The following is a 20,035-nucleotide window of genomic DNA, read 5'->3' as shown; positions in this document are numbered from 1 at the left end:
AAGACTTAGCACAGCGCCCCGCACACGCCAAGCCGGAAGACTTAGCAGAACGCCCCGCACACGCCGAACCGGAAGACAGCACAGCGCCCTGCACACGCGGATCTGGAAGACAGCGCAGCACCCCGCACACGCCGTGTGGGAAGACTTAGCTCAGCACCCCGCACACGCTGAGCCAAGCCCCGCCGAGCCAGCTGAGGCTGCTGCTGCTGCTGTTTGCGCTGTCGCTATTATGCGTGCATAGCGAAGCCTGCTCAGACAGCCTCACGGAACAGTGGTCAGCTGGAGACTGCCTTCCTGTGGGGGGCTTGTCAGTCCCATCAACTGGAACTGTCATCTTCTGGAGGATTTTTCTAGACTGGGAGCATGGGCTGTTTGCAGGAGCAGCAGCAACCCCAGCCCTCAGAGTCTGTGCTCCGTTTGTAGCCTAAGTGCTCAGAGCCTGGCGACACAACTACGAACATGGAGAGCTTGGGGCTGGGGTCAAGGCCGAGGGTGACTCCTGGCTAGGCCCCATCTCCTAATCTGTGAAATGGGGGAGGGTTGCGGTGATGATGCAGACGATGGGTCCAGCCCAGGGCCTGGCCCTTGGTGGGCGATTGGGGGTGCTGTTTGCATGATGAGACTAAGCGCCACCCCCCAGGCCTCTCTCCTTCTTGATACCGGGGGATGAGTCCTTTTTTCCAGGGTGTGTCTACAGAGTGTCTCAGTACCAGAACTGGAACTAGAACACAAGCTTTCTCATTGCTGGGCTGGGCGTGGTTCTTCTGCGCTGGGCCTTCCAAATTAGTGAGGTGTGCTCCAAGCCTGCAATAACAATTAGAGCTAATATTTATTGAGCTTTCCTCGTGGCTCTTCTTTCGTCCATACAGTGAGCCTGGGCGGTGGATGCTCTTAACCCCATCTTGAGGATGGCTAATATGCATTCAGAGAGGGTGAGCCACGTGTTCAGATCACAAGCTGGTGAGCGGCAGGGCAGGACTTTGAACTAAGGCAGTCTGATGCTCGGTCCACCCTGATAACAGCCTCATTACATTGTGCAAGCAAAGAGGCTGGGACCCTCCAGGCCTTCCGGAGGTCTGGCTGGCCCTGCGGGGACTTCCCAGCAGCCAGGTTTGCTCCAGCTCTCAGTGTTTCCTCCTCTTGCCTCAGTTCGTTTCCCAAACTGCAGCCCCACAGCTGCCACTGCTGGCTCTGTGGGGACTGGGAGGGGGCACTGAGATCACAGGGAAGGGCTGGCCCCGTGGCTGGAGGCCTCACCCCAAAGCAGCTCTGGGGACTGTGCCGGGCCTTTGTGAGCCGCACGTACTCATTAAGCCGGGTTGAATCGAAGGTCAGATTTTACTGCAGATCTGGAAAGATCCTTGCTGGTCAGGCCAACCCAGAAACCAGCACTACAAAAGGGCTACAGGGGCTTTCCTGGCCATTTCCGTGGAAGCTTTTATGACTTGGTGGTTGAAAAATCAAGAGCCAAGCTGAGAAGTCCTGTGGCCCCCTTGAGGTCCAGCGTGCTGGCATCAGGCACCAGGAACCTTCAGTGCTGGGGATGGCCTGCCGGCGGCCTCGTGGGTCTTTTCTCAGCTCCACGGTGGCAGATTTACCCAGCAAAGGTGTCCTAGGCTGGAATCAGAGCAGGATGAAGAAGGAGGCAGAGGCAGGGAGGTGTCAGAGGAAGAATTTCCCAATGGTCAGATGTGGAATGTGAGTGGTGCAGGTGCAGAGAGAGAGAGAAAAAAAAAAATACCTGGGCAGTTTTCTGCCGTCATCTTCCTAGTGGTAGAGTTTTTAAACTCTACCTGGGTGAGGCCTCCAGCCACGTGCCCCACCACTCCCTCTGACCTTACTGTTGGTAGTGTGACTATGCTGTTGCACTCATTGACAGGTGGGGTCCATCCTGCCCTCCTGGGACCTGGGCTGGCCTTGTGACTTGCTTTGGACAATGTCATGTGGTGGAAGAGAGGCTGTCCCAGTTGCAACCCTGGGCCAGGAGATGCCGTACACATTTCTGCTGTTATCTCTTGGGCCCCACCTCTGCTGGGTAAGCAAAACCCAGCTAGCCTGCTGGAAGATGAGAGGCACAGGGCCCAGCCAATGGGCTGACAGCCAGCCACCACTATGCATATAAGCCAGGCCGTTTTAGACTTGCCAACCCCAACTGATCCTCCAGCTGACTGCAGACACAAGTTCAAGCCCAGCCTTGATCGGCGCCAACCAGCCTTGATCAGCAGAACCTTCCAGTTGACCTATACACTCGTGAGAAATGCCATGGTGGCTGGGGGGTGGCTTGTTACTCAGCTAGGGATAACAGATACACAGTCACTGCTTCCCTTTGTCAACACCCCCATTCTGGGTGCTCCCTCTTCCTAGCCGATCTCCACTGCTGTCACATGTTTAATTGTTGTTTTGCACATTAGCGTGTACACTCCATGAGGACGAGGACGCGGGCTGGCTCTGCCCCATTCACTAGTACCTCCACATGGCTGGGACATAGTAGGCCTTTAATAAGTATTGGCTGAGTAGATTGATGAATAAATTAGTACTCATTTGTGAAGTTTTTTGTTTGTTTCTTCTCATTTCTTTCACAGATCTGGACGTATTTATTTGGTTTGATGTTTCTGTCCTGCACTGGGCTGTAAGCTCCCTGAGTGTGACCCTGTCTTCATCTCCATGGCAGCCCCAGTGCAGTGTCAAGCACATAGTAGGTGCTTCATAAATAGTTGCTGAATGAAAGAATGAATTTGTGTGTGTGCCATGCACTGCTGGCAATCTAGAGGAGGTGAGAAGCCTCCGTGTTTGTGTTTGTATTTGTGTTTGTGTGTGCTTGTGTGAATGTGGAGAATTTCTACTCCGTCCTAATCCACCGTAAGGCCGTTCTACAAGACAAAGTAAATTTTCACTGGTCCAGTCTGGGTGGAGGACCAGGCAGCAGGGGAATGAGTGGAATGACTTTTGTGGTCAACAGAATAACGGATCCAGAGACGTCCACGTCGCAGGACCTGCGCATGTGTCCTCTTACACAGCAGAAGGGGCTTTGCCGATGGGATTGAGTTAGATCGCTCTTGACGTGACGAGGTTATCCCAGATGACCTGGCAGGGCCCAGTGTAATCACAAGAGTCCTTATAAGCAGGGAACAGAGGTGTGAGAAAGACTGCAAGATGCTGTGCTACTAACTTTGAAGGTGGAGGAAGGGGCCGTGGGCTGAGGAGTGCAGGGGCCTCTAGAAGCTGGAAAAGACAGGGAAACGGATTCCCCTCAGAGCCTCCAGAAGGCACACAGCCATGCTGGCACCATGCTAGTCACCCAGTGAGACCCATTTTGGGGTTTGGATTGTCAAAGAATAGACGTGTGTTGCTTTAAGCCACTTAGTTTGTAGTAATTTATTACAGCAGGCAGAGGAAACACACACAACCCTTGAACCATCTTCTTTAGCGAAAATTACTAGGAGTTTCTCAGTTTCTTCTGAGGGCTGGTGTGACCTCAGGGGCCAGCAAGAAGAGCCTCATCCCTCAGCCACCTTTGAGGAAGTAAACATGGACTTCCTCCCTGAGCTGTGGGGGAAATACGGGAAGATCGTCTTTCAGATCAGAACATGGAGGAAGAGAGAGGAAGTGAGCTGATCCCGGGTGTGCAGTGACAGTGCAGGCAATGCCTGGCTGGTTTTGGAGCTGGGGGACCCCTAAGACCCAAGAGGGATTCTCTGGACCCACCAGAGAAACAATGAATGGAGGTAAGTCTCCTTGGTCTCAGTTGGACCAGGTGTAATTCAGACTCTGTAATGGATTTTTTAAAATGTTTCCCTGCCCAGCATCTATTCCCTTATTCTGGAAATGATTCCAGGTTTTTTTTTCTGGAAAACTGCTCTTCCTCCAGTTTCATGATGTGGCTCTTATCACCCACACCCTCATAGCCAGATGTGGTTCTGTGACACCGGCTTAGCTAACCAGGGGACGCTGCTTCTTTGGCCACAGTGATTGGTCCGGGATGAGCATGTGACCCATGTTTGTCCAATCAGAGCCAATGTGGACCTTTTGCCTGAACTCTGGGGCGAAGGGAGTTGCTGTTGTTGCCGGGGGCTCAGGGAAGACACGATGAAAGCCTGGCTTGCTGGAAACGATCCGCCATCCCATAGGGATAGCTTGCGTGAGAATGGAGCCAATACACAGGAAAGCAGAGCCCAGAGTGGAGGAAAAACAACAGAGAGAGAGGGAGAGGGACAGACTGACCGATAAACAGATAGAGGCCGAGACAGAGACTGACTCTTTGTCAGAGCACCTGGATCGAGCCATACCTGAATGAGAACACTCCCCAAAAACTCCTTGGTTAGCCAGAAAAATCCTCCCTTGTCCTTCCCTAAGCCAGCATGAGTGGGATTTTCCATCACTTGCAACCAAGAAAGTCCTGACCGATACAGAACCGTAAGAGCAGAGCCATTAGGATGCTTTCACCCCTTTAGGTGGGAGCCCCTCTTTCATTTTGTAGTTGGGGAAACTAGAACCCAGAAAGGCAGTGGTACTTGTCTGAGGTCACACAGCAAGTCACTCCATAGTCGGGACTGGACCTGAGGGTGCAGAGTTCCAGTTTAGGACTCCTTCTCCCACCCCGTGGTCAGGAAGGTCAATCTGCCCCATTTCCCACCCCCACTCCCCAAGCATCCTCTACATAAATGTCCCTGAACCTGAGAAGCAACAGGAGACGGAGGTTAAGGTTTCCAGGTTTTAGGCTGGCTTCCCACGAGCCTGCACAGAGATCTCGACCCGGCCTTTGGCATCCTACGTAAGGAATTCTGGATCTGAGAGCCCCTGATTGTGGCAGGGGGCTGCAGATACAAACAACAGACTTGCCATTGCAACCTTGACCCATATCTTATTAGTTACAGTATTTATGCTCTCTAACCTCAGTTTCCTCATCTGTAAACTGCTCATAACAATAATATCAGTATCATTCATGCAGTCATTTGACAAACATGTAGCGAGTACCTACTATACGCCAGACACTGTGCCGGGCAGTGGGAAGTCGGGGTGTCCATGAGGACAAAATCCTGCCCTCTCTGTCCTTAACAGTTCAGTAGCTCCTTAGGGTTCCTGTGAGGATTAAATAAGACAGCATGAAATTGAGGGAATTTGACGGGGTGGAACTCTTTGCATCTTGATTGTGGAAGATGATTTTGTGACTGTGGATGTTTGTTAAAACTCACAGAACTACACCTTGACTATACATACATTCTACCTCAGCCAATGATGCTCAGTTTCATAAAAAAAATTAAAGAGTGTCTTCTCTTTCCATTAGTGGTTAGGCTTATGTTGCAAGTCAAAGGAGAAAAGCTTCACATACAGTGAAAACTCATTAAGATAAAAAATCCCTTTAGAGAAGAAGAGAGAGCAGGTGTCAAGCGCTTGGCCTGGCTGCAGACCGAGTCAAGTCCTTAGCACCAGCCATTGTCACCAGAGTCCTCTTCCCACTGTTGGTTTTCAGCTGTTTTGAATTGTGTCGTGACTCCCTTCCCTGAGCTGAGATCACCGAGGAGTGACCGCGGCTCAGAGCCCACGCCTAGGAGCTTCGAAAGGCAGAGCTGACAAGTTGAGTGGCCCTAAAATCATTACCAGGAAGGAGCTCAGCCACGGGGCTGCTTGGAACCCGGCCTGGGGCCTCTTGGCAAGTGCAGGCTGGAGGAGGGGGATCAGGCCAGCCCCACGTCCCCCCTGCTGATCCTCCCACCCTCTCTCCCAGCCTAGTGTCCAGGACTTGTCCCCAAGTGGGAGTCCCAGGAGGGCAGGGACCGTGGCCAGGTGCACCCCGTGTTGTCATAATCTCTCCACTGGCCTGAATGCTCCGAGGAGACCAGGACGAATATGAATCAAAGTGTGGAGCCTCCACTCCCAAGAGGAGAAGAGAATCGAGAATTAAGCCTGTGAGATGTAGCTGTACACAGAGAAGAGATGAGGGCGGCAGGGAGCCCTCTGAGGAGACGACATTCTTGATTCTTGAGCATGAGTTGGAAGAAATGGAGTCAGCCAGGTGGATATTTGGAGGAGCAGAATCCCGGGTGAAAGGAATGACTGTGCCAAGGTACTGGGGCAAGAACATGCCCAGTGTGTTCCAGGCACGACTGGGGTGGAGGGAGCGGGTAGTCGAGATGGAGACACAGCAGGAAAGCCAGGTGGTGAGGACCGTGGCCCAAGAATGGGACCTGGAGTTTACTCAGAGAGAGAGACAGAGTAGCAGACCTGTTGGAATGGGAGCAACAAGGCAGGGTCTTCCCCCCAGCAAGCTCTGCTCGGGGACGGAAGGTGAGGGGGGCATGTTGTCAGCGATCATGGACACCAGGCCAGGACTTACTTCTGGAAGGACGCATTCAGCCCTGCCTTGTAGTCACCCACACTTCCGCCTACCGCCAGGGTTTTCTACCTCGGGAATAACACACGGGCTATATCTTGAGGATTTGTTTTCCTTTTTTCTAACAACACAAAAAGCTAACAAGTGAGAATAGGCCTTTCTGTGTGCCAGGATCTACATACTGGATGCATATATATATATATATATATATATTTTTTTTTTTTTTTGAGATGGTGCCTCGCTCTGTCACCCAGGCTGGAGGGCAGTGGCGCAATCTCGGTTCACTGCAACCTCCGCCTCGTGGGTTCAAGCGATTCTCCCGTCTCAGCCTCCTGAGTAGCTAGGATTACAGGGGCACACCACCACACCCGGCTCATTTGTGTGTGTGTGTGTGTGTGTGTGTGTGTGTGTATTTTAGTAGAGATGGGGTTTCACCATATTGGTCAGGCTGGTCTTGAGCTCCTGACCTCAGGTGATCCAACTGTCTTGGCCTCCCAAATTGCTGGGATTACAGGTGTGAGCCACTGTGCTCGGCTATCCATGTATATCTTTGAAGGCATCACCTGCCTGGGAAACATGAGACCGAGGACTTGGTCACAAATCAAGTGGATGTTTTGGAGTGTCAGCACAATCTGTGTCCATATTTGCCAACAAATTTTTAAAAAATGATGTTTTCTATAATCCTGGATTTGCACGGCACGATCTTGATGGTGTCACCTTTCTCCCCGTTTCTATCCCAGCAATAATCTTAAATTCTACTCAAAACAAAGAGCTCCCTGTTGGCAGTTAATCCTCAAAGGGAGAGCTTTGTTCGAGACTAAAAAACCTCATTCAACAACGTTGGCAAGAGCTGGCATTCTTTGTGCCCACTCGGCCCAGTGTTTTCAGCTCTGACTAGGAGCCTGCATTTGAGAGCTTAAGTTCATTTTTTTTTCACCCCTTGCAAGTAGACCTCTGTGTCACAAGGCGCATTAGTGGAGCAGGTATTTAAGGGAATAATAGAGGAATCAGAGCAGCCGCCAGGAATAGAGGCAGGGGGCTGGGGGAGGATCTCCAGGTGTGCTGAGCGAGGGGGTTTCTGGAAAATGGGACCCAAGGACAAAGGAGGAGCTGGGTCTTCCACGAGGTTCTCCCCACGCTCAACAGACACACTTTTGTATTCATTTTCAGTGCTGTGTAACAAATCGCCATAAACTTGGTGACTTAAAACCTCCTTTTGCTACCCATCAGCTCTGGAGGTCAGGGGTTTCGCACAGTGCGACTAGGTTCCCTGCCCCAGGTCTCGCCAGGCTGAAGTCAAGGTGTTGGCAGCCTGCGTGCTCCTCTGGGGCTCTGGGTGGTCTCCCAAGCTCATGCGATTGGGCAGAATGCCATCCCTGGGGGGTAGGGCTTGGGTCTCACTGGCCGTCAAGGTCACTCTCAGCTCCTGGTGGCCACCTCATTCCTGGCTCCGTGGCCCCTTCCGTTTTTGAAGCCAGCAACCGAGAATCTCCCTCACATCAAATCTCTTTTAGGCTTTGAATCTCCTTTTCCAGAAGGGGCCTCGTCCCATTCCCGGGCTCACCTGGTTGTTAGGTCAGGGTCCCTTCAACTCACACAGTCATGGTGCCACAGCAGAGCTTGCTCCTGGAGCGCTAGCCCATGGCATCCACAGGCCCTTCCACACTGGAGATAGGGGGGATTATGAGGCAAGGGGTGGGCTGCTGACAAGGGTCACCCTGGCATTCCACCTGCCATGCCTACCTTCATGGCCATGAGCAGAAACTCAGAGCTGCTCACCAATGCCAGGCCTCAGAAGCCCCAGCGATGGCCCCGAAAGCCCCACACTCTCCATCAAAGCCGGGTGGTTAGGGCCTGAGGCCTGGGCCCCAGACTCGGGTATAAATCTTAGCTCTGGGCTCTTAGTCATGTGACTGTATCAGCCAGGATGGGTTAGATTATGCCGAGGTGACAATCGAGCCTAACATCTCTATGGTTTAAAAACTGAGATGTATCTCACACACATCACATGACTGAGGTGTATCTCACACACATCACATGACTGAGGTGTATCTCGCACACATCACATGACTGAGGTGTATCTCTCACACACATCACATGACTGAGGTGTATCTCACACACATCACATGCCTCTTGCAGGTTGGCAGAGAGACAGTGCTACCATGGTCACTCAGAGACCCAGACAGATAGAGCAGCCACCATCTTAAATGTGGCCAGTAGGCAGGCCAGTGGGAAAAGAGAATGTGGCCTCGGCAAATCTCATGGCCACCCCTGACTCTAAGAAGGCCGGGAGGCGCCCTCAAGCAGAGAGAGCTGGAGTGTTTTTGAATCTTCCGTGAACACTCCGTGAAGTAGGTAGGTGATCTTCAGTGAGTTTTTTTTCTAGTCTGAGCCACAGTTTCCTCATCTGTAAAACAGACACAAGAGTGTGATCTGGCCAGAGCTGGGATGCTGTGTGTTGGATAAGTGTGAGCTGGGTTCTTGCAACGTACAAGGTCATGTGAGCTCATCTACTCCTACAGCAGCAACCCCCACACGACCTTGTGAACATGGTAAGAAGTGCTGAATTATACCTTTTAAAATGGTGAATGGTGTGATATGTGAATTATCTCTCTCTTTCTTTCTTTCTTTTTTTTTTTTTGAGATGGAGTTTCACCTTGTTGCCCAGGTTGGAGTGCAATGGCGTGATCTCGGCTCACTGCAACCTCTGCCTCCCAGGTTCAAGTGATTCTCCTGCCTCAACCTCCCAAGTAGCTGGGATTACAGGTGCCCGCCACCACGCCAGACTAATTTTTGTATTTTTAGTAGAGACGGGGTTTCACCATATTGACCAGGCTGGTCTCGAACTCCTAACCTCAGGTAATCCACCTGCCTCTGCCCCCCAAAGTGCTGGGATTACAGGCTTGAGCCACAGTGCCTGGCTGTATCTCAATTTTAGCAAGTCAGCTTGCTTTGTGAAGTTCTCTTATGTCTATTTTGGAGTTGATGAAACCAGAAATCTATTGTTCCTTACATGCCCAGGGTCTGTTTTGCTGCTTTTCTTGTGACAGCACCTAGTTTTTCTCTGAGAAACTGCTTTTCCACCACTTTCTTTGGCCCTGGTGAGCTTCCCACACTTGCCCCGCCCCAGCACATCTGCCTGCTCAGGTCAGGCATGGGCGGTGGCCCCACGCTGGCCCTGATTCTTCTTTCTCTTCATACAATCAGATGGAGAGGCGACGAGATCTTAGGGGTACCCATCGATCAGAATCCTGCCCTGGGACTGCTAGGATGGGAGTGGTGTAAGCCTGGATCCTTCCTGGACTCTACAAGGAACACATCTGTGGGGAAGATGGTGAGGCTGACACAGAGTGGAAATAGAGAGATGGACAGAGCCTGAAGATGCACTCCACATCATCAGAGGCTGGTCCCATCCTGAATGTCAGGAGTGCTAACTAAGGTTAACAAACTCTGATGCGAGCCTTTATTTTCAGCCATGTCTGGAGCCAAATGCTCCTCCCCAACTTCCCAACCACAGGAGCCAGTGAAGTTCTTCTCCTGCTTAAGCTGCTGTGAGTCAGGTTTCTAGCCCTTGTGATATGGTGTAGGATGTGTCCCCCACAGATCTCATGTGAAAGGGGAACTCCAGTGTTGGAGGTGGGTCTGGTGGCAGGAGTTTCGGTCGCGGGGGCAGATTCCTCACGAATGGCTCGGTGCCCTCTCATGGTGATGAGTGAGTGCTCACTCTGGGAGTTCCTCCGAGAGCTGGTTGTTTATAAGAGGCTGACACCTCTGTTTCTCTCTCTTGCTTTCTGTCTTGCCATGTGACAGACTGGTTCCCGCTCTCCTTCCACCATGGTTAGAAGCTTCCTGAGGCCTCACCAGAAGCAGATGCCGGCACCATGCTTCCTGTACAGCCTGTAAACTTCTTCTTTATACATGACCCATTCTCGGGTATTCCTTTATAGCAATGCAGATGGACTAACACACCTTGCAATCAGAATGATTCCAGCCGACACAGTGGCCACTGCATCTGTAGAAGTGTTAAGGAACAGGATATAACAGGTGGGCTAGTATCCTGCTTCAAGGAGTGGAAGCCTCCCTTTAGAGGAGCTTTACTGCTCACCTAACAAGAAGGCTGGAGGGAGGCACATGCTGCCATTGGTTTAGCAGTTTGCTGATGCCTCTGTGATTCTCCTGGGCCTTTTCTCAAGGCCACCAAATGGCTACTGGAGCACCAGGCATCATGTCAGTGGGCATGAAGAAAGGAAGAAGATGTGATGTCAATGACATCTGTCCCTTTTAGCATGAGATCAAAAGCTTTCCCAGGTCTCCAGCAGACACCCCTTACATCTCACCGGAAATGTACTGTGACGTGTGGCCGCAGAGGAGTCTGAGAAAGTGAAGTTTGCTCTTCCAGCCCTTAGAGTGTAGGAAAAGAAGAATGGGGTTTGGGTTGGCTGTAGGCGAGGAAGTGAAGATTCTCAACTCTACGTGTTTATTCTGGTTATCTCATTTGGAACTGTCTGACATGCTGAAAGTTTTTGATTACCCAAAGGGGGAAATGGATTGTAAAATATAGATTGATAAGCCTATCTTCAAGACATGAGATCCAGGAAGAAAGAAAAACAGCACTGAAAGGGGTTTGGTAGTTAAATGCTTGTTTTATTGATGAGAAAACTGAGGCTCAGAGAGGCCAAGTGACCTGCTCCACATCACACCAGCAGTCACAGGTGAGGTGGTGGTGTGGGAAGAATCTTGCTTGGCTGGCCTGTCTGGGGCTCACATCTAAATCCTGGCTGAAGCCTCTGGCAGCCATCAATTGTGTTTGTCTCTGTGGGTTTACCTATTTTGGATATGTCATATAAATGGAATCACAATATATGTGGCCTTTTGTGACTGGCTTGTTCAACTTAGCATAATGTTTTCTTTTTCTCTTTTTTTTTTTTTTTGAGATGGAGTCTCACTCTGTCGCCCAGGCTGGAGTGCAATGGCACAATCTCGGCTCACTACAACCTCCGCCTCCCAGGTTCAAGCAATTCTCCCATCTCAGCCTCCCGAGTAGCTGGGATTACAGGCACCTGCCATCATGCCCAGCTAATTTTTGTATTTTTGTAGAGACTGGGTTTCACCATGTTGACCAGGCTGGTCTTGAACTCCTGACCTCAGGTGATCTGCCCGCCTTGGCCTCCCAAAGTGCTAGGATTGCAGGCGTGAGCTGCCGCGCCCAGCCAGCATAATGTTTTCAAGGTTCATGCGTGTTGTAGTTGTATTAGCATTTTCTTCCTTTCTGTGGCTGAATAATATTCTGTGGCCTATTCTGGTGTGCTTGGACCACATTTTGTGTACCCATTCATCAGCTGATGGACACTGTGCTGTTTCCACATTTTAGGTACAGTAACCAATGCTGCTCTGAGCAGGAGCGTACGTGGACTTGTCTGAGAATCAATTTGCAGTTCTTTTGAGTATATATCTTAGAGTGGAATTGCTGGGTCATAGGTTCATTTAACTTTTTGAGGAACTGCCAGGCTGTCTGCCACAGTGGTTGCACCATTTTAATTCCCACCAAGAGTATCCGAGGGTTCAGATCTCTCCACGGCTTCACCAGCAGTTGGTATTTTCCATTCCTTTGATTATGGCCATCTTTGGTGGGTGTGAAGAGACATCCCGTTGTGATTCCGATTGGTATTTCCCTAATGACTAACAGTATCTGGCATCTTTTCATGTGTTTGTTGGCCATTTGTTTATCTTCTTTGGAGAAATGCCCATTGAAGTCCTTTGTCCATTTTCTAATTGTCCTGTTTGTCTTTTTGCTGTTGAACTGTGATATATATATATATATATATATATATATATATATATATATATATTCTGGATACTAGATCCTTATGCAACAGTTAGCTTCTAATGTTGGCAAACCAATGTTAACATTTAGAACTGATTGGCCGGGTGTGGTGGCTCACGCCTGTAATCCCAGCACTTTGGGAGGTTGAGGCGGGCGGATCATGAAGTCAGGAGATCGAGACCATCCTGGCTAACACGGTGAAACCCCATCTCTACTAAAAATACAAAAAATTAGCTGGGCATGGTGGCGAGCACCTGTAGTCCCAGCTACTCGGGAGGCTGAGGCAGGAGAATGGCGTGAACCCGGGAGCTGGAGCTTGTAGTGAGCCAAGATCACGCCACTGCACTCCAGCCTGGATGACAGAGCGAGACTCCATCTCAAAAAAAAAAACAAAAAACCATTTAGAACTGAACAGCAAACTTGCATCCTTGCTCTTACAGTTGGGTGTCATCCGGGCGAGATGTGAAAACAAAGGTTCCAGTTTTAGAGGTATAACCTGGGCCGGTCGGCTTGGCCATGCCCCGCCGAGTGGGAGGACCTTGTTAGATCGAGTGTGTGGCCCGTGCCTCTTTTTTTTCTTTTTTAAATAAACCTTTAGTTACTAACGTGAATCCCTGTGTTCCCATCATCCAGCTTGCTCGTTTAGCAGGCTGCCCTCTTTGTCTCAGACTTGTTTTTAAAAGGATTAAATCCTTACAGAAACAGCTGAGGCCCCCATACTCCCTCCCTAATCCCAGGCCCATGGCCCCTTTAGGAATTATCATTATCTAAAGCTGCTTTCCTGAAGGATTTGAAGCAGCTTATAATAGCAAGCACAAGACTCGAAATTGCCATCTATCCGACATTAATGGGACGGGAGCCGGTGGGAAACTCTTGAGCTCACCTTTCTTCCTTGGGTTCTTGAGATATCACCTGAATTCTGTCACCTATCTAGGTGCCATATCCCCTGTCCTGCTTGACAGAGAGTGGGAGTGCCTAGGACACTCCCTCCATGTGACCAGAGGGAGGACGGGCAGGGCTCAGGGTGGCTGGCTTCCAGGGTGTGCAACTCTGGCAGTTGCACAGGGCCATGCTCACAAGTTCTCCAGGCTTGGTTTAAAACTCTCCTGGCACCATCTGGAAATCTTTAATAATTCTTAATAATTATGTAGCCACTCCTGCCCATTTTGGGTTACCAGGTTTAGCAAATAAAAATATGGCACCCCCAATTAAATGTGATTTTTAGATAAACAACAAATACTCTTGTAGCATAACTATATCCCATGCAGGTAAAAATACAAGACTTCTAACTAATTTTGATTTTCAGATAAACAATGAATAATTTTTTTAGTATATCTCATGCAATATATGAGACATACTTATACTAACTCATTATTTGTCATTTTTCTGAAATTTAAGTTTAACTGGGCATCCTGTATTTTATCTGGCAGCCTTATGCCCATTACCTCCATGTGTCAGGAATGGACGTTTCCTGTCTTGTTGTAGAGACTTGGTAGAGTAGCTGGTAGGTTCCAAGTTAAGGGAGGAAAAAGAGACCAAGCTTTGTCTCTTTTGTAAAATGGTGCTGAGGTGAAAACACGTGCCTGTATCTTGCACGTGGAAAGGACTGGGTGCCTGCCCTCCCTCCTGTGCAGAGGTTTCTGCTCACAGCCTGGAGGCAGGTGGTGTAGACTTGGGTGATTCAGACCTCCGAGTCTCTGGTCTTTCATATCTGTGGCTTTGGGCCTTAAGGCAACCCTATTTCTGTTGGAGAAGCAGCGGGTGAAAGAGGTAACAGAGGAAGGGGACGAGAATTTGGAACACACATATCTAGAGTGTCTGTGTGCCAGGCTCTGAGTGAGGCTCTGGGGTCCCAAGATGAACAAGGAAAACTGTAAAGTCTGGAGCATTTCCTCCCAAAGTGTGACATGGGCATGGGTCACGCGACCCTGTTAAAAAGGAGGCTAATGCCATGCAACAGGGCAGTCTGTCATTCTAACCCGCTCCTGGGGCTCTGACATGACTGTCCTGGACCATGTTATGAGTGTTGAGGGGCTGGAACGTGCAGGGGCTGATGGGGAGTGACAGTGGGCTCTTGAGGGGCAAAAGGAATCTTAGTATTTTTATGTAGGAAGCATAGATATACATATGGTGGGTAAACAGGTAGGCGGTGTGTGTGTGGCATTAGCACTTTATGGGGAAATGAGTAAGAAAAAAAAGTCTAAAAAGCTTCCCTGGCTGGGTGCGGTGGCTCACGCTTGTAATCCCAACACTTTGGGAGGCTGAGGCAGGTGGATCACCTGAGGTCAGGAGTTCGAGACCACCCTGGCCAACATGGTGAAACCCGGTCTCAATTAAAAATACAAAAATTAGCTGGGTGTGATGGTGGGTGCCTGTAATCCCAGCTACTCAGGAGGCTGAGGCAGGAAAATCCCTTGAATCTGGGAGGTGGAGGTTGCAGTGAGCCATTGCACTCTAGCCTGGGTGACAAAAGCAAAACTCCATCTCAAAAAAATAAATAAATAAATAAAGTAAAATAAAAAGCTTCCTGGGGAGAGGGGAGACATTAATTAAAAAAAAAAGATTGAGAAACATCAGGTTAGAGGAAGAGATGAGCAATAAACAAGTTGACCAAGTTATATAAATGCATCTGAATCCATCGGTATAATAATCAATGAAATAATTCAACTATGCTAAGGGCAGCAGAAGAATTAAACAGAGTGATCCGACCAAGAGTAATGGAAAGAGAGCTACTTTGGCCAGGGTGGTCAGGGAGAGCTTCCTGGAGGAGGCGACCTTTAAGTAAGTTCTGAAAGATGGAAGCCCATCACACAGAAAGCCAGAGGCATTTCGGGTAAAAGGAACAGCAACCACAAAGGTTCAGAGGCAGGAAGTAGCTTAGTATGTTCTAGAAAGTGATCAGATGGTCTTTATGTAGATCCCACTCTCTTTACTACAATTTGATGAGAGATTGTTACTCCCATTTTACAGCTGGGGAAACTATGGCTGAGTAACTTGCCCAGTGCCCCTGTATCAGTCAGGGTTCAACCAGAGAAACAGAACCAGTAGGAGGCAGATATTCAGGGATTTATTGCAGGGAGTTGGCTTAGGCGATGGTGGGGCCTGGCCAGGCAAGTTGGGAATCATGGAGGACAGGCTGGGTCTCTGGGGCACTGCTCAGGCCGCTGTCACAGGCGGAATTTCTTCCATTGCAGGGAGCCTCTGCCAGCTCTAAGGCGTGCCACTGAGGTCTGTGTGCCCACAGAGGTGGAGGTCCCGGGTCTCTGTCCTGTCTTCTAGACTACTCATGGGCCTGGCCGGGAGGGCCACCCACCCAAGACAGTCATCCTGGGCTGCAGATGGCCACTCAGCATCTCGCAGCCACAAGCAAAGGACAGGCTCGGTGACCAGGCCCTGGCCTCTCCCATGCCTGACCGCCCACCAGGCTGGGACTGGGGGAGCAGAGGCCGCTGCTTTGATGCTGGTCTGCTCTTAGCCATTTCCCGGACGACTGGCTCGTGAAACCGAATATGAGGGATCCAAAGACTTTTATGGGGGGCTTTTCTGCTTCCAGCAAATTCCAGGACACGATTTTACAACCCCCTGATTCCAGGCCTCCCTTTGCCCCCACTCCCCTTCATCTGCAGGGAAGGTCTGAGGCTTCTACTGAGTGGCGGGTGGGGGGTGTCACTGAGGTGGGGGTGACCAGGCAGGAACAAAGGGGGGGATAGGACAGCTGGGCAGAGGGTGCCCCGGAGATCAGGGCTGAGTCCCTCAGCAGGGTCTCAGGTTAGGCGGCTGCAGCCGGTATACCCGGAGACACAGCAAGACCCAGGCTTGGTCCACATTGGAGGGAGATCCAAGGCCCAGGGACATTGAATTTCCATGAGGAACAGCAAGATCTGTCCACATGGGAGGGCCTGGCCATCCTGCTCCACTCAAAGGGACAGCGCAGGGCAGGGGTGGGGTGGAGACAGAAACACGTATGGAGATGCACAGAGACGCCCACAGACAGACACAGGGAAGGAGCACGCAGACGGGGACACAGCAGCACCCACGGAGGGAGAAGGGACTGGGGATGCAAGGGAAATGCGCTCTGAGAGACGAAGATGGGGATGAGGCCTCGGAGCAGCCAGAAAAGAGAAGGGCACAGCTGGCATCCAACCTCAGCTGTAGGGTGACATGTGGGTGTTGTTTTACGCCACCAGGCTCATGGCCATCTGTGACAGAGGAAGCTCTGGCTCTAGAGGGAAGCTCCTCAGGTCTGCACCCTGGCTCTGCTGCTCACTAGCTCAGGCAGGACCCTGACTTAACTGCCCTGTGCCTCAGTTTCCCCTCTGTAAAGGGGGATGGCAATAGTGCCTGCCTCATAGGGTGGCCATCAGGGCTAAACAAATTAATAGATGTGTACACGAGGAGTACAGCCTGCACGTAGGTGCCCGCAGACATGAGCCGTCGCACTGCCCGAGTCATTATTTCTACGTCACACAGGCGTTCCCCTCCCCCACCCACCCTCCCACCAGCCTCGTGGGGAGTTCTCTGAGCATCCATTTCACAGTGCGGAGAGACAAGCACGTCCCCACAAATATTCCTACACAATCACTCACCCCCACCCTCATGCCTGTACAAGGTCCAGTGAGTTTGTCACCCTCCTGGAGTGCCGTGTCCACCCCAGGTGGGCAGGGCTCTGCCCCTCCAAGGCCTGGGCAGCCGGGCACCTGGCCTCCCTGCCCAGGGGCTGGGTGCTCTCCCACCAACTCAGGGAACCCAAGAGGGGAGGGTCAGGAGGCTGGTGCGGATTCCCACCGGCTCGGTTCCTGTGCTGCTCTTGGCAGCCCCCATACCCTGGAGTCCAGTTTCCTCTCCGTAAAGCGAGCATCATCACGACAGCACCTGCTCCCTAGACCCCGGTGCGGATTGAAGGAGGGAGAGCAGAAAAGCAGGCTGGCATCTTCCCGGCTCCCAGCAAGTCTGTGAGGGTGGAAGGGTGGTTGTAATGGATGCAGGCGGTGGGTTGGAAGTGTGTGTGTCTGTGCTTATTCTCCGGCTGGGCCTGCGTGGAGGAGGGGTCAGAGGGGGGTCCTCCCAGCTGGACTGACTGATCCCTGTCGGGGTGTGTCCCGGCCTGGGGACCCTCACTGCCCTCTGGCCGTGGCAGGACTCGCAGGCCTCTGGGGATGTTATGGCCACCTGGCAGGTCCCTACCCCTCCCCGCAAGTGTGAGGATCTGGGGTCACCGCTCAGGGCAGGGCTCTTGCAGGGCACCTTGGGTAGGGCACAGGCAACTCTCAGGGGGATGACAGGCCTGTCCTGGCATGCTGGCTGTGTGGAAAGGGGTGCGTGTGACAGTGTTTCTGAGTGTGTGTGTGCACGAGCCTGCATGTTGGAGCGTGCATCTGTATGAGTGTGTGTGTGTGAATGTTCAGGGGTCTGTGTGTGAGCATGTGTGTGAATATGTGTTTCAGTGTGTGAGGGACTGGATGCGTGTGAGTGCGTGAGCATGAGGCTGCGCGCGTGCCCGCGTGTCCCTTGTCAACTGTGAGAGCGCAGGCCGGGGGCATAGTGAGTGCGGACGCCCTCTGGTGGGTGCTCAGCATATTCTCAGCCGGTGGCAAGAAGCGTGCAGGGGAGCGGCTCTCTCTGCAGGCCCTTGCGGAGGGCAAGCTCGTGCGGAGTCGCTCGCTGCACGCAGGTCCTGAGAATGAAGCCAAAGCTGTGGTTGCCGAGCGGGCCTGCATGCCCCTGACTCGCCACCCAGCAGCTGTTCCCCGAGCGCGCACTGCGAGTCAGGTGCAGGGACACTCACTGCACCCCTGTTTCACGGATGAGAAACAGACTCGGAGCTGAGATCCGTTACTTTCCCCGGCCCCATAGCTAGCGAGGATGTGACCCCGCTGTGCCCCCTGAGCCTATGCTGTCTCCACGCTGCCCTCCCTGGGCTCCTCCTGTAACCTCTGTCTCCTCCCCTTCCCCCCTGTCCTGGGGGTCCACCTCCCAGCACCCCCCGTACTGTGCCTGACTTCTCTACTGGACCTGAGTCCCGGAGGACATCACTTTATCCAGCTGCCAGCCCGCTGGCATGGCGAGTGCCTCATGTGTGGTCGTTCAATGAACCCCTCTCTGCTTTGGCTGCCTGGCGTCTCGTCATTACAACTTTCTCTCCTCCAGGAAGCCCTCCATGATGTCACATCACCCCCTCTCGGGGCTTGTGTCTGCCTCCTTCAGCAGACTGCCTTGTTCAGTACCGTATTGCCTGGCACATAGTAAGTACTTAGTAAATATGTATTTGTTAAGAAAAGGAAGGAATGACTGACTGACTGAATGAATGACTGAATGAATGGGAGGCATGGGGATGGGGAAAGAGATGAGGGAAGGGTAAGAACCCTGACTAATGTGGACAAGTAATGACAATCCCAGCGACCTCCCAACCTTCTCCTTGTTGAGGTAAAGAGCTGCTGACTGGGACCCGGCCTGTGACCAGGCCTGGCCAGCCCGGCAGGACCCAGTAATCCAGAGCCAGCAGCTCAGGTTGAGTCCCGGCCTCAGCACTCACACTTTTGCGGGTGGAGAGGCACGAGTGGATGGGAGCGAACACAGGTGGAGGGTGAATGCAGGTGGGAGGCACACGCAGGTGGGGTAGTGTGTGCCAGTGGAGGTGTGCGCATGGGTGGTGTGTGTGGGTGGAGGTGTGTGTGTGTGGGTGGAGGTGTGTGAGGGTGGAGGTGTGTGTGGGCGTAGGTGTGTGTGTGGAGGTGTGTGTGTGTGTGGAGGTGTGTGTGTGTGTGGGTGGAGGTGTGTGTGTGGAGGTGTGTGGGTGGAGGGGTGTGTGTGTGGAGGTGTGTGTGGTGGTGGTGTGTGAGGGTGGAGGTGTGTGTGGGTGGAGGTGTGTGTGTGTGGAGGTGTGTGTGGGTGGAGGTGTGTGTGTGGAGGTGTGTGTGTGGGCGTAGGTGTGTGTGTGGAGGTGTGTGTGTGGGCGTAGGTGTGTGCGTGTGGGGGTGTGTGTGGGTGGAGGTGTGTGTGTGTAGGTGTGTGTGGGGGGGTGGAGGTGTGTGTGGGGGTGGAGGTGTGTGAGGGTGGAGGTGTGTGTGGGCGTAGGAGTGTGTGTGGAGGTGTGTGTGTGTGTGGAGGTGTGTGTGGGTGGTGTGTGTGGTGGAGGTGTGTGTGTGGTGGTGTGTGTGTGGGTGGAGGTGTGTGTGGGCGGAGGTGTGTGTGGGCGGAAGTGTGTGTGGGTGGAGGTGTGTGTGCGTGGCAGAGTGTGTTGGTGGAGGTGTGTGGGTCTGGAGCTGCACGAGCTTGTGCAGCTGTGAGTGTGTGTGGCAGGAGCACCTGAGTGCATTCGTTTCCTCTTGCTGCTGTGGCAAATTGTCCCAAACTTGGTGGCTTAAAACAATGCTTCATCTCATAGTCTGGAGCTCAGAAGTCTGAAGTGGGCCTCACTGTGCTAAAATCAAGGAGTGGCAGACCGCATCCCTTCCTGAGGCTTTGGGGGGAACCAATTTCCTGGCCTTTTTAGTTTCTAGAAGCCACCACATTCCTTGGCCTGTGGCCCCTTCCGCCCTCCCCAAATCCAGTGGTGGCCGGTGGAGTCTCTCCCTGCATCACTTCAACCTCCGCTGCTCTGTCACATGGCCTTGGTGTGACTCTGACCCTCCTACCTCCGTCTTACAAGGGATCACACTGTGCCCACCCAGCTAACCTGGGAATATCTCCCCACCCCAAGATCCTTAATTGAATCACACCTACAAAGTCCCTTTTGCCATGTAAAGTGACATGTTCACAGGCTCTGGACATTATTCCGTGAATCACACTGGGTAGATAACTCCCCACTCTGAATCTCAGCTCCTGCGTCCCTAAAACAGGTATGAACTGTGCTGGCCTCGGAGGATCCCGGCTCCCGGGCT

Source organism: Pan troglodytes, chromosome 21 (assembly GCF_028858775.2).
Source record: "Pan troglodytes isolate AG18354 chromosome 21, NHGRI_mPanTro3-v2.0_pri, whole genome shotgun sequence".
NCBI classification, from domain to species: Eukaryota; Metazoa; Chordata; class Mammalia; order Primates; family Hominidae; genus Pan; species Pan troglodytes.
This window is presented reverse-complemented; position numbering follows the sequence as displayed.